The 13,831-nt window shown below is 49.3% G+C and overlaps 1 long non-coding RNA gene across 2 annotated transcripts; it reads right to left on the reverse strand.

Annotated features, from left to right (window-relative positions):
* Window positions 1–5,768: 5,768 nt before the first annotated feature.
* On the reverse strand, window positions 5,769–12,989 carry LOC117436791 (uncharacterized). 2 transcript variants are annotated; one of them, XR_004550125.1, is made up of 3 exons: window positions 12,824–12,989; window positions 12,462–12,651; window positions 5,769–11,558 (listed from the first exon to the last, which is right to left on the reverse strand). It is a non-coding gene; the product is annotated as an uncharacterized lncRNA (long non-coding RNA). The 2 variants fall into 2 exon arrangements; XR_004550126.1 differs by having other exon boundaries at window positions 5,769–10,476; window positions 10,982–11,558; window positions 12,462–12,989.
* Between the last annotated feature and the right edge of the window lie 842 nt (window positions 12,990–13,831).

Genomic DNA, 13,831 nt, shown 5'->3' on the forward strand with positions numbered 1-13,831 from the left:
GCCTATAAGGATTCTGAGGAGGGACTCTTCATTAAGGACTGTAGTGACAGGACAAGGGGTAATGGGTTAAAACTTAAACAGGAGAAGTTTAGGTTGGATGTAAGGAAGAAGGTCTTTACTGTGAGGGTGCTGAGGCACTGGAATGGGTTACCCAAGGAAGTTGTGAATGCTCCATCCCTGACAGTGTTCAAGGCCAGGTTTGACAGAGCCTTGGGTGCCATGGTTTAGTGTGAGGTGTCCCTGCCCATGGCAGGGGGTTGGAACTGAATGATCTTAAGGTCCTTTTCAACCCAAACCATTCTATGATTCTATTGGGAGCACAGATACAGCCACTGAGCCCCTGGAGCTGAAGAGCCCTAAAATCAAGGAGCTCAGAGCCCACTATGAATTTTAGCTCTCTGGCAGCCCTCAGACAGGTTGTGCAATGCAAAATAGAAGGGAATCGAGGCCAGCACCTTCTTGGGTGGCTGCAGGAGCTTGCTCTTAGCCTTGGAGCTGCTGATGTACTTGAGTCCTGCCATTCCCCAGGCGTAACCACACACCTTGCCCATGTGTTACTGCTGACATGTACCCATGCTACGTGGCAAACAGAGTGGCATGCATTACAAACGAGGTGGAAAAGAAACCAGAACCCACCGCTGGATTCTTGTAGCCCTCTGCTAATTAGGTGAGACATGGTAAGACGAACCCCTGCTATCAGCCAAGCCAAGGGAATGTAAATATTTGCAGGTCTAGGTCACCAGATCCATTATTTACTGCTCTGTCAGATGACTTAAGGCTTGACAGAAGACTTGAGGTTTGGGGGGTTTTGTTGCTTTTTGCTCTGAGCGTCCCTTGATTTCTTGCCAGTTAGGTAACTGGAAAAAGGGAGGGCTGCCTTCAATATCCCACACATGCACAACAATGATGCTACTGTGAACTTCGCCCATTAATTCCAGTTTACTGGGTGACACAAGGTGTTGGGTGCTATGAGCCAGAAAGGAACATGAGGCAGCGCTCTCAACCTCCTGTCCTGTCCTGTTTCCAGAGAAGGAAAAATACAGCCACAGCACCAAGGACATCTGCTACAAAACCAGGCAGATCCCACCCAAAACTTGGCCCTAGAAGCCACAAATTCTCCTTTTCTCTGTTTCAGGAGAAACCTTCAGTTTGTACATTTACACTGGACCCTATCCACAGGATCCCATTCCCAATTCCTTTGCCAGAAAGCGGGGAAGGGAATGTTTTTGTATTTGAAGGGAATATTCCACATTCAAGGCAAAAAGCTGTATCCATCTTCCCATATTCCCCAGCCCAGGTTTCAAAGCTGGCTGGCTGTCAGCATCACGCTGCCAGGGTGGTATCTTTTCAAATGTACTGATCAGATACAAGCATTTCAAAGGTTTATTTTCCCTCTTCCCAGTAATCTGGTTTTGCCCATTGAAGGGGACTGCATCCATCATGGGGTAGGCATTTTCCCCATAGCTTCAGGCTTCCCAAAACTGCAAAGGAATTGCTTGAAGTCTTTGCTGTTCCTCTCTGCTTCAGCCCATCTCTGGGGACATAACATCCAAATCAGGGCTGGACCAGGAAGAAACAAGAACTCTGTAGCTGGTGTATCACAGAGATGAAACCACATGCCTGGTACCCAACTTCTACAGACCCAGCAGCTCTGTGCCATCATCCAGCTTGGCCTGGGAGACCGTAGGGAAAGAAACACAGTGAAGGGTTCCCTGCTTTGGGGCAAGCTCTAAAAACATTGATTATTTCCCATTGGCACTGGAAATGTCTTTTCTCACAGAATGCAAAAATGAGCATTGCACCTTCTGATGGGGATGGGGAACAGATATTTCCTGCAAAATTTTGGTTTCCAGACACGTTTGCCCCTGAAAAAAGAACTTCAAGTTTTGTTTTCCCCCTGTACAGTCCCTGACACCCTCTGCTCCCACCCACAGGCTCCATATGGGTGGATTAAGCTCTTCTGCCCCCAGGAATAGGAAGGGAAGAGAGAAGGAGGCAGCATCAGGTGAGTGGAAGGGATGGAATAGGAGGCCAAAATGTCATCTTTGAAACCTTTTGTGCTCTGCTTGATCTTTTCTATGGGTAAGAAGGGAAGATCCTTGTTTGGGTCCATTGGTGTGTGTTCACAGTTTGGGGTGTTGGGGTGCCCTTCCACTGTCCTCCTCACTCAGAGCAGCTCACATTGATGGGGCTTTTGTACTCAGAAAATACCCCAAATCCCAAAGGATTTGCTGGCTTCCCTGTAAAGCTCTCCTGACCTGGGGAAATGCTGACAGACGCCTTAAACTACATGGGTCCTATGTGGCCCCCAGGTTCTGCACAGCCCTGCACTGCCACACCAGGGGACTGCCCTCACCCATAGCTTCCTATGGGGTATCAGAGGGGTCACCCCAACCTGGAGACAGCTCAAAACAAGCTGCCACAAATACATAAAGCTGAGTGGGCACAGGAGGCAAAGGAGAGGAGATGGGGGAGTGTAATTCCATACAGTCTGTAAGAAAGGAGATTAAATGGGGAGTGTGATAATGCTATAAATACCTCCAGGGAAATACCATCAAAGGAAAAAGGGGGATTATTCAAATAATCTGGAAATGGTAAAACAAGGAATGCTGGGGCCTGAAGCTACAAATGGGAATATTTCAGGCAAGGCATTAAGAGAAGCTGTCTTGGAAAGGAGAGTGATGAGGTGCAGAAATCAGCTATCCCAGGGAGGAGGCAGGGCCTTATCAGAGGCATTTGAAGATGGTGTAAGCAGAAATCAGAGGAGATGTGGCTGTGATCCAGGTGAAAAAGAGGGGTCAGCCCTAAAACAGGGAGTTTGGAGCCCTCTGACCCGGGATGTTCCCATCTCTGATACCTCACCATCAGCCCTGCAAAGAGCTGCACCCATGTGTTTGTATTAGTGCACTCCCAGGCACCCACCTTCCTCTTCCCATCCTATCTTCCAGCCTATTTCTGTATCTTTTTGCATTTATTTCCCTATCCTATGACCGAGGAAAACAAAAGCTGATGGAGCCATGTACTGACTTTTCTGATCCAGGATAAAATGCCATATAAAATATTCCAGCCAGCTCGCCACTGTGTAACTTGGCAGAGTAGCGTAAGTAGCTAATGAGTAAAGCTGAAGTTGGCTGTGTAATTAAAAGTGATATATTTTTATATAGAAATGATGAGTTTTCCATCCCCAAAGCTGATAAATTTCTCAGGCTAAATTTCTCCAGCTCAGAGCCTTTTGTGGCCACATTTTTACACAGCACTGGCTTTTTTTCCTCTGCTCCCCTCCAAAAAAAATGACCAGCTTTCCCATCTACTTAATGGGCTGTAAATACTTTCCTGCTAAGATGAAAAGTCCATTTGATTTGCATTAAATCTTCATCATTACAAGCTCTCCGTTTTTATGTCCCCATGTGCCTCTGCAGTCCTTGGTGCCTTTAGGCAGCAAAGCATAGAGACAGCACCAACCCTCACCCCGTCAGCAGCACAGTCACTGCCCTGGCCAGGTGAATGAGAACACAGCTGATGTAACTCCACAACTAGGAATGGGTGAGGTCCTGCTCCAAGCCCCCCCTTTGGATACCCTGTTATCCCCATAGAGTCATAGCCCTGTGCTTTCTTTCCTCCAGAAACCACCCCTGCAGATGAAGAGGGTGATGCTGTCAGCAGCATGAACATGATTATTAAGTGACAACAAGCCTCTTCCAGCTCCACTTCAACTCCATCCTTGCAACCATTTCTCAAGTTCATCAGCTTTCTCATTCTCCTTCAGTCTTCCTTGTTACAATCCTTTTATCCAGTGAGGAGAATGGGAGCAACAAGAAGCTGAGTGCCCCGTTTACCACTCACCCAAGAGCAGCATCTGCTGCTCACCTACAGCACCAGCTCCTTCCAGTCCTGTGCCAGAGAAGGGCTGGTTGAATTTCAGTGTTAGCATCAGGTTCAGATCAGGCAGGGAAAAGGAAAACCAAATGAAATTACATCAAATGATGCCTGATATTTTCCTAATGAGGCCAATAAACTGTGTCCCTGCTAAGGGTAACACAACTGGACTTCGACCAGCATCAGATCATGAGTATTTAGAGCCACCGTCTGACCTAGCCTCAGCCCAGCAGTGCTCTATTGCTCATTCTACATCACACATCAGCTGAACGAGATCCCCATCACTGTAATTTCCATCCAGAGGTCTCCTGGGACATGCCTGGGACATCTCCAGGGTATCAGTGCCCTTCCCAGTGTCCTGCTGGGAGAAAAAAGAGGAAAAGAGAAAACATCAGAGAAAGACCCCCAAGCACAGGGCAACCCTCAATGCAAACAGCAGCTTTCACTGGGGATAAATGGGAGATACTTCTGAATCCATCCATTGAATGAATCCATCTATCACCTGCACTGCAATGCTCCACAGGTACAGGCTATCAGTGCAGGTACTGGTCCGAGGTAAGCCAGAAGACACTTGATTCATTGATGTTCCAGCCCATGCACCAGCATACAGACGTGTTCATTAACTGTCTGCATCGCTGTCCCTTTGGCCCCTGCATGCCACAGCATCTCCTTTGAACAACATTCCACCAGTATTGATCCCAGCTTAAGCTCCCCCTGAAACACAAAGGAGGACAGAAGAAAGTTGATCACCAGCAGCTAGACACAGGTCTGGAGAGAACAGTCCTGCCCAGCCACAAGGCTTTTGATGTGTGCTCTAATGCAGGAACACACACACGGGGCCTTGAGCTGCCCTTTCAGCTTCGTGCACAGCTATCATCGCCTCAGCCTGTGATCCTGCTGGGTCTCAGGAGCTATGGATTGACCTGCATCACTGCTTAAAAGCTGCCTGCTTTGCCTTTCTTCTCAGCAAATTACAGATGATTCAGTTCATTTTGCAGACTTTTGACAATGATGAAGAGTGAGGTCTTGAATGGGAGCACCCTCCATGAAGCTGGCACTGAGCTCAGCACAGGGCTGTGCTCCAGCCAGAAATCCTGCTCTGATTGCCAACTTTTCCCTTGCAATTGTATTCACATACTCTTTTCTTCTCTGCCTCTTCTCCTGCACAGGCAGGAGATAAAAGCTTCTACAACCTGTTAAACTATTGGCATGCTGTAAACCTAGAGAGCCCGCACCGCAGTTGTAAATAACATGATCCCAATGAATAAGTAATCCATGTTACAAACAGCACCACAATTGTTTGATAAAGGTAGCTTGTGATCACAGCACTGAAGAGGAGGCACAGGAGAAGACCAGCTACAGAACCTGGCCTCCTGCATGCCAGGGCCCAGTGAGTTCCTGAGTCCCTGCAATGTAGAGGGTGATTCCACTGCTTACAAGGACCCACCAGCAGCACCAGAGGCTTTGGCACCTCAAAACCCATCACAGTAGTGCAAGAAGCTTCCCCCCTGGACCTTTCAGTCTTGGTCCATTGCTCAAAGACAAACAAACAACATAGGAAAGGAGCTGAGGTGGGCAGAGAAACCCTTCCCAGAAGCAGCTGATGTGTGATGGGCACATCCTCGGGGTGCCAGCACCACATCCCCTCCCAGCCACAGGCTCACAAATGCTCCCTCTGAGGCTATTTACTGTCTCTGCCATAAAAGTCTCAATCATGCTGGGACAGTAAATTATGGTTTAAATTAAGCAACCCCATTTACTCACAATGGAGGCTGTTCACCACCGAAACCCTGTCTCAGACAAGTAGTGCTTCAGAGCAGAGATTTGGCTTCTAGCGTTTAAAGCAGCTGTCTTCATAAAAGCTAATAAAATACAGTTGGATAATTAAAAGCTTTAATTAAAAATGCAAAGTCCAGATAGTTTCATATTAACAAGGAAACTTGTTTTGACATCTGAAATTGCTGCACAAGCCGAATTCCCATGTATTCTCTCCAGGCTATTTGGAGTTTGCTGCGTAGCTGGAAATGTCTCCTCGCTCAGTCCAATCACCATGTGTTGCTGGGGACGTGCACCAAAAATTGATGCTGCTTGTTTTACAACTTCACTTTTAATTATCCCAGTCTGAGGCAGCAGCAGTGTGCTGATTTGCATGCCAATCCCTGAACGCAGCCTGGGGATGGAATAGCTTGGCACTCCAGGGATAAAATATGTAACTCTCAGGCACGGGCTGCCAAGCTAAAGTGAGAGCTGAGCAGAGCAGCAGAGCCAGCATGGGGTGGAGGCTTCTCCAGCTCTGCCTTTAGCTGTGGCACTGGGGCATGGGGCTATACAATGCCATCTCATGATCCCTGCCTGTCTGGGAAATGGAATTTGGTGGGGATGAAGGGAGAGCAGGAATGAGCCTGGATACGGGAGCTGGTTTTGCAACGTGGGAGTTGGGTCGGTGGCTGGTCCCATGTCTGTAACAGCTCAAGACAAGCAAGGTCTGTGGCTGTTTCTCCTTTCTGCCCGTGCCAGGATGAACTGGAAGCACATCTGTCCTACATGAAGTCTTATTTCTGGCAGGACAAGGGCAGGCATGGACACAGCCAGGGACATTCCAGGTGTGGGTGCTGCCCGGAGGAGGGAAACTTCTGCAGAGAGAAGCAGCGATGCTCTGCCCCATCCCTAGGGCTGACAGAGGCTGACTGGAACTTCAGTGCTTCTTATACCTTCATTTCAAAGCCCCCCAAGACCACAGAGCCTCTGCTTCAGCCACACAGCTCCTTTGGACCCTCTACAGCATCAGATGCTCTTCTGCTGGGTTGATGCACAGCTGTGATTTACAGCCCCATGCTCTAGTTAGTGTCTTGGAACAAAACACTCTTGTAATAGAGTACTGGTGAAATGGCAGTAAATCCATGAGTGCACCCTTAGGATTAGAGATCCATAAGGCTTAAAACCAACAGGGACTGAGTTAATTGTGTAATTTGACATTCCTCATAACACAGACTGGGGAGCCTCCCTAAGCACCAGCTGTTACACACCCACCACCAGAGCAACTTCTCCTTTAGCTACACATTTACTCGTCTACTGGCCTTTGCCAGTGGAAAAGAAACCCCAGACCTGCAAAGGGCTCTGGTTAGGGTCCATTTCCTCACTGTGGAATTTAGTGTCCACATTTAGATGTCCATTTCCTCCCTGTGGAAATGGGCATCTCCTCTCCTGATGCCACTGCTTCATCTCTGAGACACTGGATCTTGTTGGACCCTTTTATGAAACACTAGCTCTTTACTTACTGGGTCATAAGAAAGGGGATTTCTTTTTCCATTTCACATATGTTTCTTAATGTTAAATAAGAATAAACTTAAAACATTTGGATTTCAACAGCCAACGGCTTTGGTTTGGCTTTATTTGGTGTTTTGATCCCCAGGAAAACCAGAGGAACTGTGCATAGATCCCAAGCCTTGGTGCTTTTCTTTTGCTCTACCCTACCTTGCCACTTGTGGTTTGGTTTTGTACAGCACAATAAACATTTATCCATCACAGCCCCAAGGCTGAAAGTAGCTGGGATGAAGGCAGGGACTCGATATGAACACCGCACTTGACCCAGTGCTGACTGGGCACCCTGAGACCCAGGTGCATTCCTCTGCTTAGTGACCACTGGCAAAAGGTTTCTCCATCCCCTGCCTCAGTTTCCCCACTTGCAGAACAAGCGATGATGGACTCACCTCCTCTGAAAATTGCTTTGTAAATGCTTCTTTCTCTTTCCTTGTTGGCTTATGGACGGTGGATACGGAGTTTCTCAGCAGCCCCCTGCAGCTTGGCCCATCTTGCTGCAGAGCAGCAGTGTGTGCAGGGAATTTTCTCTGCTTCCCACCCATTTGCGCCCTGGGTGCAAGGGTGCTGTGAGGTTCCCTTTGGGTCCCCAGAGGTCCCTTAGCAGAGCGCACAGCCCAGTTAGGAGGGAGAGGAGGAGGGAGAGGAAGGCGGCAGCGCCAGCCGCGGGCTGAGAGCACCCTCCTGCGGGTGTCCGCTGCTCGGATGCGCCTCTCCGCAGCACGGAGCCTGCTCCTTGCCTCAGCCTTGGTTTCACTTCGCAGCTCTCCCGCTCCCTGCTCACCCCTGGCGCTTTACAGCTGCTTATGGAGAAGGAAGGGGCTTGAGCTGCTCATGGGAGACTCGGCTCTGCCACAGCGATGCCTGCAGCAGCCTCACTCATAGCTCTTTGTTCATACTCCAGCATCAAGGTCAGGTCATCATAGGCGACCCTGTAAAAGGACAAGGTCCCCATCCTACCAAACACATCCACATTGAAGGGCATCTCCACATCACTGTGCCATACAGAAAACCCTTTCCAATGCTGCAGGATGCTCTAGGGGAAGCTGTTCCATGAGGTGCAGTTATTGCTTTCTGAACCTCTCTGGTCCATGCTTCCATGGACTGTACCATGGACTTCCATTGGACACTGTGCCAATGCAAACAGCCCCACATATCTAAACCTCAAAATAGTAGCAGCTGAAATACAAACTCTTGTCAGACAGCAGTTGATGGTAAAGTTCAGACCTCACTGGATGGATGGTGTGGGCGCAGGAAGCAGTGCTGGTCAGTTTGAGGTTGTCTCCAGCTCTGCATCACATACTAAGAGAAACATAAAAATAGAAAAGGATGGGTTTGAAGCAAAAGAGAAAGTTGGGTGGTTTTTACTGGAAAGGTGGTCCAATATTGGATAGGTTTGCCCAGAGAGGTTTTGGAGCCTCCATCCTTGCAGATATTCAAACCCAAAGGACACGTACCTGAGCAGCTTGCCCCTGCTGAGGAGCTGGACTTGGGACCTCCAGAGGTCCCTGCTAACCACAGGAACTCTGTGCAATTGCTAACAGAACCTATCCGGGAGCATTCTCTGTTCTGGTTACCCAGCAGATGAGCTTTGTATTTAAAGTCTGCACAGGGAGCCTTTTCTGTGCTTGATGGAAGCTATGGTCATGCACAATAAAACTAATCAACACGTGAAAAACCAAAGGCAAACTGTGCAAGACACCCCAGAAAATTCATCTGAATTGATTTTTCAAGTGGATTAAGTTAAGTCACATTGTACCATTTTTTAGCATAATTAAAATGACCATGACTCAGTTTAATTCTCCTGAAATGAATGGAAGGAACTGAATTCCTTGTAAGAGTTTCCTACCAGGGAGTTTAATCCATAAACCTTTATTCTTCTTTCCCAAGTGTTCTTGTGTCTGAGGCAGCCCCTGAGGCTCTCTCTGCAGTCAGTGGCAGGAGACAGACACCTCCAGAGCCTGCTGCACCGCTGCTGAGGGAGATGTGCATCCAGCACAGATGAGATGGATTTCACTCAGCATCTCCACAAATCATTTCCCACCCTCGACCTCTCCCAGAAAGGCAGAGGTCAGCACCGAACCCAGGTGGGAATCACTCCTTGTCTTTGGCTGCGGGGCAGAGATGGGGTCTGGCTGCAGACTCCATCATTTTGATCCTGCAGATCTCTTCAGAAATGAAAGGAAGGAGAGAAACGATTGCTGTCCCAGCACTTACAACGGGTCATGGTACCTGGTACTCACACACAGGGACAAGGCAATGGTTCCTGGCTGTGCAGGAGCAGCTCCTTATGTTATCCAGAGGATGGGAACCTGCCAGCCAGTGCTCTAGAGCTTCCATCCAAACAGGGAATTCTGTGAGTGGAGGCAGATGTGGGGCCTGATTCCAGCTCAGCGACCCCAGTCAGCACCTGGGGACACAGGCTGGGGCTCGGGGTGCTCTGCACAGCGCCTCTGCTTCTCCCAACCTACAGCCACATATAACAATGGGGGACAGGGAACAGAAAGGACTCCAGGACCTGCCAGTGTTTCGTGAATAGCTGGATGAGAAGCTGCCATCAGACACACTCTCCTGCCGCCTACAGGCATTCGAGCTGTTTGCAGGGCTGCCTTGACACGTGTTTAGGAGACATTATTCCTGCCTGGAAACAGGAGGGAGGCCGGTTCAGCATCCCAGACACACTGCAGTGCCAGCGCTTGAGCCCCATCTCGGATGACATATGGGGTGCAAAGTGCGCTTCGAGACTGACCCCAGCCAGCACAAGCCTTTCCCTTCATCACTGCTGGTTCCTGATAGCTTTTGCTGAGCAAACTGGGATGATACACATATATATATATATAAAAACTGGTGGAATTTATGAGGCTTGGCCATGTTACCTTGTGTGGGTACAAACCCAGCCCATTTAGATCTTGCTACTCATGAGATTTCTACTGGAGACTTAAAAGGATCTGGGATGGGGACACCGATAAAGCTCCGGCTTTCCACATACTAAATCATTATCGGCTGACTGCTGCTGTTTATCATTTGAAAGAAAGACCAGGATAAAGCCAAAGGGAGGAGGCACAAACCCCTGGTCTTGCTTGCCCTCTGCTCTAAGGTGGTGCTGGGGTGAGACCCAGCATCCCTCGTGGTCCAGGGAATCCCTCCCCTCTCCCTTTGATCACCCCACAACCTGCTAAGGCCTCATCACGAGCTGTCACTGAAGCCAGGCAAGAAGCAGCACTGTCAGCTCCCAGAGCATCCTGTAATCACCACGGTTTTCCCATTCCATCAGGATGAGACCTGAAATTACTCACCAGAAGATAAAGCAGAGTTAGCTCCCGGCCTGACCCTGTTCTCAGGGGACTCACCGGGACGATGGGTTATGCATCTTGTCTCGAGCAAGAGGAGGAGGGAGTTTGGTCTCTGTTGCTTACACTGCAGGTTCATGCCCTTTTTGCCTGGCTGTTTCTCATTCTCCCTAGGTCTGACAAGAAAGTCCCCCCTGGATTTGAAACACGTTCTTAAGGGAAGCTTTATCAGGACCTCTGAAAAGTTCCAGTTTCAGCAAATCAAAGAAATTCAGGGGGTTCCTGCCCTGCTGTCACAGTGGAACACTGTGAATCCGAAGTGCTGAGCTTATCACAGAGAAAGGGCAGCGAGGTGGGTTGGAGGCTGCTTCACATGCAATATTCTGGGCCTTTGGTTTTTTCCCCTTGGTGACAGCACAGAGCATTTATAAGCAAGCACAGGCTTACACAGGTGCAGAAATAACTACAAGCAGGTTTCAAGCTCCATGAAAACTCACCTGGTCGGAGAGAGCTTTTCCCTTCAGCCTGATGTAAATGCATCCACACTGGATCTGTAACTGTGCATATTACAGAGATGCTTGAAAGCCAAACCCATATAGAGTTAAGAGCTCAATCCAGGGAGCCTTGGCTTTTTAACTCATGCCACAGCATCAAACACGGGCTTCATCCTTCAGATAGCAGACAAAACTGTGGCTTTTAGAGCAGTTCATTCCTTGCTTGCTTGGCTTTAATGAACACAGACTGAACTGCACAAAACCATCCAGCAGATCCCATGCTAGAGACCTCTTCTGAACACTCATCCTAATCTGAAATTAGGGCAACACAGACTAAGTCCTGTTCTCTATGAACTCTGCTGATGCCCCTCAGAAACTATCTGATAGAAACTGGGCAGAGTTGTTACCATCATTGCACAGGGAGGCAGATCACCCACGGCACTGACAGTAAGCAGGGACCAAACCCAGCTGTGTTCTGCCTCACCATGCTGGTATCGGTGTCATTCCATAGTCTGGGAAATGCTTTCTCAGGAGGCTTCAGCTTTCACTCCTACACCAGGCTTGTCTGAAGCAGTTCCTCCTGTGAACAGAGCAGAGATCAATCACTGACCACCCTCTCCAAGCAATCAGAACAAGGAGGAGAAACTCTCCAAGCCCTGCAGTAGGGGTTGGATGCCCACAGTGGAGCCCTCTCCAGCAAAAAGGACCAAGGTCACCATCCAGCTTGGATGACTGCACCAGAAGCCATCACCCCATATTGCCCAGCACTGGCACCTTCTCTCAAAGCCTGAGAAAGCTCTGTGCCAGCAGCAGGAAATAAACCACTTGTTAATCAGTTGAAGGCAGGCAATGTGCCCATAGGAACGCAGTCCTGCCATCCGTGATTTAAAACACTGCTGGAAGAGGAGTACAAAACAGCCGCTCCATCAAGCTCTCCCCTGGAGGGATGGATTCAAACCAGGCTAGAGTCTGGAGAGGGATGGAAGAAGAGCTGCCACACAGTTAGTGCCTGGCTCAGAGAACTGGTGCGTGGTCCAGCCCCAACTGCTGTAGAGCATCTCAGGCCAGGTACCTCGAACCGGGCAGGAGGGATCCCTGCAGGGTGAGGTCACTGAGATCCCTGCAGACCTAGACTCACACCTCAGTCTGTCCGACCCTCACACAGCAGCAGAGCTTCCCAGGCTCTGTCTCCCTGCTTTGCAGGCACAGTGTGGGATGCCCTCTGCACAGCACCAGAAATTCTATTAAACTTCCCATTTCCACACTGGCAACAAGCACTGGTTTTGGAAGTGGATCCCTCCTCCTCCGGGGGGGAGAAAGTAAATCCATACAGAGATGGGGCAAAAAGTATTGGTTTTCAAACCTCTTTCCCACTTACCTATCAAACTTGCTTCTAGAGTTACACTTAAACACACTCACTCTTCACTCTCCCAGGCTGTTCATTCAGGACCAAGTTTCTGGTTATAGAGTTAAATGCTCTAACCTGTGGGGCAGCAGCTCGGTGTCCTCAAAGGGGCAGAAGCTCCAGCAGCTCCACAGCTTGATGCTCCAGGCAGGTGAGGCAGGACATCACCATCACCATCTCCTTGCCCAAGCAGCAGCAGTCACATTCAGTCTCACTTACTTTGCTCTCCTGAGCACTGGTTGCTTCCTCAGAGCTATCCAAAACCAGCCTGCACAGGGAAAATCTGGGTGCACAACCTCTTTCACCTTCCCCACCAACAACACCCTCTGGTCCAGCTTCATCCCCAAGGAAGGTGCTGCCCCTCGTGGCCCCACATTGCATGGATGGGACCATCCAGCCCCAGGTTTGGGGCAGCTCTCCTGGGACAGGCATTTCCTTACCTCTCCCCAAAGCCTGGCAAGCTGGTGCTGTAATCCTGGAGGCCAGGAAGGAATGCAGAGCCACACCTGAGCTCCCCCAGCAACCTGCGGCTTAACTCTTTGTGTCCTCACCACGGCAATGTGGCTCTGTGAGGAATTTGCCTTCTTGGCCCCGTCTGCCCCACAAACCTCCCCACTTCCACCTCCATCACCCTCTGTGCTTCTACCTGCAGTGTTGGAGCATCTTTCTTCTATTTTAACTTCATAAAGAAAGGGAATGGTGGCTGCTAAGTACCAAAATGGGACAAAAGCAACCACCCTTCTCTATTGTTTTTTCTGAAAGTTCATTTTGGCAAAAGTTCAGTTTTCAAGTAGTTTTTCAGCAATGTTTATTCCAGCTTTGCCAAAAGTCAGTTTACCAGTATTAGTTTTAGACACGACCCACAACAGCTCTCATGGATGGGGCTGGATGAATGCCCTGATGTGCTCTGCCTTCAGACAGCCCCATGCCTGGGTACAGCCTTAGTTAAGCCTGAGGAGGAAGGTGAAATCTGGCTTAATAATCATAGAATCACAGAATGGTTTGGGTTGTAAAGGACCTTAAGATCATCCAGTTCCAACCCCTGCCATGGGCAGGGATGCCTCACACTAAACCATGGCACACAAGGCTCTGTCCAACCTGGCTTTGAACACTGCCAAGGATGGGGCATTTATCGTTTACCTGGGCATTGTGTGCCAGAGCCTCTCCACCCTCATAGTAAAGAACTTCTTCCTTTTATCTAACCTGAACTTCCCCTGTTTAAACCCATCACCCCTTGTCCTATCGCTACAGTCCCTGATGAAGAGTCCCTCCCCAGTATCCTTGTAGCCCCCTTCAGACACTGGAAGCTGCTCTGAGGTCTCCACGCAGCTTCTCTTCTCCAGGCTGAACAGCCCCAGCTTTCTCAGCTTCTCTTCATATGCGAGGTGCTCCAGCCCCTGATCATCCTCATGGCTTCCTCTGGACTTGCTCCAACAGCTCCATGTCCT

Source organism: Melopsittacus undulatus, chromosome 11, assembly GCF_012275295.1.
Source record: "Melopsittacus undulatus isolate bMelUnd1 chromosome 11, bMelUnd1.mat.Z, whole genome shotgun sequence".
Lineage (NCBI taxonomy): Eukaryota > Metazoa > Chordata > Aves > Psittaciformes > Psittaculidae > Melopsittacus > Melopsittacus undulatus.